Genomic DNA, 6,664 nt, shown 5'->3' on the forward strand with positions numbered 1-6,664 from the left:
AAAAAATTCATCTCATATTAATAAGACAAGGTATATATGCACCCAATTACAAAGTATGCGTTTTCTTTTTTTTAAAGTAGTTCATAATTGTTCAAATTTTTTTTCTCTTGGATTTGATCAATTTTGTTGACTTATTTGCACCAATTTTTTGGATTGATTTATTATCCTACTGTAACTTCATGAAAAGCACTTTTATAGTGGGTTTGTTTCATTAAACTGAAAATTAAGTTGCATTTAGAAATTATTTGGTTATTAAATGCATCTCGATTGGATTTTGACAGGAACCAATAAAAATACCATTTTTGTATTAAGAAGAAAGGTATTCTATGAAAGCAAATAATGCTAGGTCAGTGAATTGATTTATTGTATGGATTATTCACCAATATTGTTTTGTTTTACTAAAGATTTTTAAGAATCCAGTGGCTGTCAGAACCTGTTGTTACATAACTTCAAATAATAATAAATGAAACATTAATCAATATGGATTATTGTTCTCTGGCTTGTTTTCCAGTGTGGTGAATTCTAAAACCTTGTTACATTGACTTTTACTATGGCAAACACTATTTCATGTTATTTTCCCATGAATTTGTTCTCAAATTTATTTATATTTATTGATAAGTAGTATATAAGCAGTCTAAGCCGTGTTTATTATTTAATTTATTTATAGATACATGTGTAGTTGAAGCCCACTTAAGAAATTTTAGGAATTTTTCTTTAAGCATAAAAGCCTTAGAGACAAGAGAAGTGAAGAAGAGAAACTTCTAGATACGATTGTCGTTGTCATTGGTAAACATTTATGAAGCATCATATATATTAAGCATGGAGAAAAAGCTTAAAACAAAACTAAGAAGCTTTATTATGTGTTGAAAAATAAGGGCAACCAGTTCCTTTATTTTAGTCATCTTTACAATTGGCATGTTTTTGCATCTGAATCAATCATGCTACAACCTTTAAAGGTTATTAAACACCATTAAAATGAAAAATCGGTACACTACAATCTGCTCATCTTGCATACATAGACTTTGACACTAAAGAAATAGCAATTTAATTCAGCAAGACTTATTATGATCTGCTAAGCAAAAAGCATTGTGCTTGGTACTGCAAAGGAGGCAAATGATAAAAACACTGTTTTTCCTGTCACGGAGCCTACTTTACATTCTGGTAGAGAAACTAGGACATATAATAATGCAATAATAAAATATAGAATACATTAGAGAAGTGGTTCTCAAGCTTCAGGATGCATTGCAATCATCCAGTGGGCTTGTTTGAAAACAGATTGCTGGGCACCATATCCAGGGTTTCTGACTTGGTAGGTCTGGGATGGGGCCTGAGAATGTGCGTTTCTAACAAGTGCCCAAGTAATGCTGATATTGCTGGCCCAGGGATCACACCTTGAGAATCACTGCAATAGAGGTTTAAAGAGCTCTGGGAGTTCATAGGAGAGAGAACATAGTCCTGACCATGGAGTCAGGGAAGCCTTTATAGTGAAGTTAAAATTTGAGCTGAGCCTTGAAAGATGAATACAATTTTGATGAACAAATACATGAAAGAAGGGCATTCTAGCACAGGAAAGAGCTTGAGCCAAGCTCCAAAGGAGGAAAGTATCTATTCGGGGAATAATGAATAGGTAATTTTAAACATAGGTTAATGTTGTGGGAGATGTTTGTGTTTTTTTGTCTGTTTTTATTATTTATTTGAGAGAGAGAGAGAGAGAGAGCACAAGCAGGGAGCAGGGAGGGGCAAAGGAAGAGGGAGAAGCAGACTCCCCACTGAGCAGGGAGCCTGACACAGGGCTTGATCCAGGACCCTGAGATCAGGACATGAGCTGAAAGCAGATGCTTAGCCAACTGAGGCTTGATCCAGGACCCTGAGATCAGGACCTGAGCTGAAAGCAGACGCTTAGCCAATTGAGCCACCCAGGTGACCCTGTAGGAGATGTTTGAAATGTACCTTAAGGCCAGACTGTGGAGGACTTCAGATGCTAAGAAACCTGAGCTTTATTTGGCAGACAAATGTTTCCCAAACTTGCCTGATCATAAGAAACATGTGGAAAATATATTAAATATAAAAATTCCTAGACCTTACCTAAGGGCTACTGATTCAGAATTGCCAAGCAGAGGGGAGTGGGAATTCTATAGTTCTAACAAGATTCCAGGGTACTCTTTATCAGGCCAATTTTGGAAATACATGAGTAGGTTCATTTCCTAAGTAATCAAAACAAATGGCAAATTAACAGTTTTATAATAGACATGCCTTACTTTGTGTTTACCTGGAAAATTATGAGTGGAAGTCCTTGAGAAGTGGACTGGCCACTTAAAGGAGTCCAGTCACTGGATATTCTTTCCATGAGTGAATAACCCTACAGTTTCCATTTTGTAACTAAAGTTTTAAATGTATTTAAATGAACCAAACAACAAAGCTTTTCACAGAAATCTTTGTTAGGTTCAATTTTTTTGACAGGTTTTTTTTTTTTTTCTTTTCAATTAAAAAGAACCCTAATAGGGCTCCTGGATGGTTCTCTCTGCCTCTCCCCCTGCTTATGCTCTCTCTCTCTCTCAAATGAATAAATAAAATCTTTAAAATAAAATAAAATAAAATAAAATGTCCTTAATAGACTTTATTTTTCCCACCTCTAATGTTGGCATAATGGCACTTACCTCATAGGTATGGAGTGAGAATTGACTAAGCCACTGCATAGTAAGCTGTTAGTTTAGGGACTGATGCATAATATGTGCTCATAAATGGTCGTTGTTCATACTAAAAAAAAAAAACAACCTATCGTTAGCAGTATTTTAACCCATTGGAAGGTGTGAAATAATACAGTACAGACTGTCCCCAACTTACAATGTTTGGACTTAAAGTTTTTCAACTTTATGATGATGTGAAAGTGATATGCATTCAATGGAAACCATACTTCAATTGTGAATTTTTATCTTTCTCAGGCTAGTGGTATGCATAGGTTACTCTGTTGCAATGCTGGGCAGCAGCAGGGAGCTGCTCCTACCAGTCAGCCACAGGACCACAAGGGTAGACAACCCATACACTGACATCATTCTGTACCCCTACAACCAATCTGTTTTTTACTTTCAGTACAGTATTCAATAAAGTACATGAAATATTCAATACTTTATTATAAAATAGGCTTTGTGTGACATGATTTTGCCCAACTGTAGGCTAATGTAATTGTTGGGAGCATGTTTAAGGTAGGCTAGGCTAAGCTATGATGTTCAGTAGGTTGGGTTTATAAAATACATTTTTGGCTTAATGGTATTTTCAACTTAGAATGGGTTTATTAGGATATAACCTCATCATAAGTGTGAGTCAAGGAAAATCTTTCCTTGCAAATCATATTTGAATTGCAGTAAGTTGCATAGGCCTTGACAAATATTCGACTATCCATAGATGTATCATCCATAGAAAAAATTTTCTCTTAGACCTCCCTCCTACATATACTTCCTCATGCTTTCAGGTAGATTGCTCTATCTCTGTCCCCTCTTCATCAGCACTCTTAGTTGTTTTATGGTTGGAGCATATTAATCTTTTTAAATATTACCTTAAGTAAAATGTAATTAGAAAATAAATCTTTTACAAATTGTATTATAATGCATTCTAAAGCCAAATAGAAGCGATTGCTGAATTATTCACTCTTTTAGGTTTTAGCACAGTTTACTCCTTGGATCCTTAGTAAAGTCACACAAAGTATCTCTTTATCATGACCCCATTTCTAGAAAACACCCTCATCAAGGATAGTAGGGAACCACTCCTTGAGGACCCGTAGCCTAGGAATTATATGGCTAACACGTACCTGCGGCATCTTAGATTGTAATAGGTGTCTATATTTAAGAACTACTTTTGTGGGAATAGAGAAGACACCAGTGAGGAGAAATTTAGGACAAAGAGAAGTAACCCAAGCTAAGCTTAGAATTAAGCTAAGAATTTCATTGTGGGTTTTGGTTAGTGGAACAAACAAAACAAAAAGAAAGCAAAACCCTAGCTCTTATTATCTTTTAGCATGTCAATTCCTGGCTGCCAGGAGTTAAAGACCTTGCCACAAGAAACTCCTTGAAGCTGGGGTTAGAAGTTCTTAGGCCTCACTCCAGAACTTCTTTTTTTTTAATGTTTATTTTTTTAATTTTATTATGTTATGTTAGTCACCATACTACACATCATTGGTTTTTGATGTGGTGATCCACGATCCATTGTTTTCGTATAACACCCAGTGCTCCATGCAGTACGTGCCCTCCTTAATACCCATCACCGGGCTAACCCATCCCCCCACCCCCCTCCCCTCTAGAACCCTCAGTTTGTTTCTCAGAGTCCATAGTCTCTCATGGTTCATCTCTCCCTCCGATTCCCCCCCTTCATTTTTCCCTTCCTTCTCCTAATGTCCTCCATGCTATTCCGTATGTTCCACAAATAAGTGAAACCATGTGATAATTGACTTTCTCTGCTTGACTTATTTCACTTAGCATAATCTCCTCCAGTCCCAGCCATATTTGCAAATGACACTACAGATAAAGGGCTGGTATCCAAGATCTATAAAGAACTTCTCAAACTCAACACCCAAAAAACAAATAATCAAGTCAAAAAATGGGCAGAAGATATGAACAGACACTTCTCCAAAGAAGACATACAAATGGCTAACAGACATATGAAAAAATGTTCACTCCAGAACTTCTGAGTCATAATCTGCATTTTATCAAGATCCCCAGCTGATTACATGCATGTTAAAGAGTGAGAAGCACTTTTTTTAAGGTGGAAAGGAAAGGAAAGGAAGCAATATCAGAATCCATTCCAGAAGACAAGTATAAGAGTAATGATGATTACTTGGTTTTCTGCACATATATTTCCTATTTTAAGTGTAATATGGTGATATTGCTCTTGTTTAATTGCCTTTCAGTATAGATTGTTTTCTTCACCAACTGTGTAAATTATCTTTATAATTCCCATGCATCAACTGGGTATTTTTTATGTAGCTTGAGAGGCACTTAGATGCTCTATAGAGTTTTGTTTTAATTAACATAATAAAAGCCGATAATTCAAAAGAGCAATCTTTATCTTGCTTATTTTTAGATTTCAATTCAGAAACCTTTCCCTAAACTAACGTATGCCTTAAAACTCTGTACATACAAAACAAAACAAAGCAAAGCAGAATGAAACAAAAAAACCCAAACCCCATAGTATACTGAAAAATTTAGAAAAATGTGCATAAGCCTGCTCTCACATATGTCGTAACTATAACGATGAAAATTCAGCCAACATTAGCATTTTGCACACTGAAGCCATCCTTACGACAGTAGGTGGCTTCAATCCTTTAGAAAATACACACACGATAAAGTCATCATTTTGGGTTTTGTTTCTGTATTGATTAGTTTGTCAACATAAACTTCTTACCATTTAGAACTTAAGATTTTTTTAATCTAAACAAATTTTACTACAATATTTTTTTAATTTCAAGTTTATTAAAACTTTAGCAGTACAAATTTTTCAGGTTGCAAGTTATCAAAAGATCAACTAAGTCAAGTTCACATTAACAAAAAAAAAAAGGACAAACATAAAACAACCCAAAAACAAAGAAAAGAGGAAAACAACATAAAGGAGATTCATCAGTAAGTTTCTACAGTTTAAAATTTAAGACAAAATGGAAATGAACGTTCCACAACTCACTCATCTACTTTTGTCTTCATTTTTTCTAGGGCTGGACTCATAATCAAATTTTTTTATGACCAAACTTTTTTAAATTTTTATCAGGTACATGGTCATTTTCTTGTCCCTTTGATTTTTGGTTTTTCTTTTCCACTGAAGATGTGGACTTCTCATACTCCATATTTTCAATGTGGAGAACTTCAATTCATTGTCCTACTTTGTTTTCATTTTGAGAATGGACTTTAATCTCTATCAGCCTTTCCCCCCTGTTATTATTTGACCTCTTATGATCATGTTTTTATCATATATTCTTTTTTTTTTAAGATTTTATTTATTTGACAGAGAGAGACACAGCGAGAGAGGGAACACAAGCAGGGGGAGTGGGAGAGGGAGAAGCAGGCTTCCCACTGAGCAGGGAACCCGATGCGGGGCTCGATCCCAGGACCCCAGCCGAAGGCAGATGCTTAACGACTGAGCCACCCAGGCGCCCCAGTCATATATTCTTTTCTGACCTTCAGCATTTTCTTTCCAGGGTGAACTTCCTTGATTTCTCTATTTTTCGTTGTTTCTGCTTTGACTTTCTTCTCTCCCCCTTCCCCTCCTACCTTTGTTTCTTGATGTTGCTTTTCTCTGTCCCGGTACTGGCTTTGCCCTCTTGTACTCCTGTTCTCTGTATCTGTGGTACTCCTTGCTTCTCTGCCAGTTCTGTCATGGCTTCTAGATCCCATCCTTCTGCTCCTGCCCTTAAGTCAGCTTCTTTCTCTTGTTCTACCATTGTAACTGCTTTTTTTTTTTTTTCATTTTTGGAAACTTTATTTTATAGTCTCACCCCATATACCAGTTTTCCCTCTCAGAACCACAAGCACTTTAAAAATATCTTACAAATATTTCTTATAGTATCCCTTTGATATTGGGGTCAGATAAAAGAACCTCAGTTTATGGGTGACAAAATTGAGGTGATACTCCAGGTCACATGTTTCTTAAACTATTGAGAAGTGGCATCTGGTTTCCAAGTCTT

This window comes from Eumetopias jubatus, unplaced genomic scaffold, assembly GCF_037043125.1.
Source record: "Eumetopias jubatus isolate StellerSeaLion01/CBP00866 unplaced genomic scaffold, mEumJub1_p1.0 scaffold_4, whole genome shotgun sequence".
NCBI lineage: Eukaryota > Metazoa > Chordata > Mammalia > Carnivora > Otariidae > Eumetopias > Eumetopias jubatus.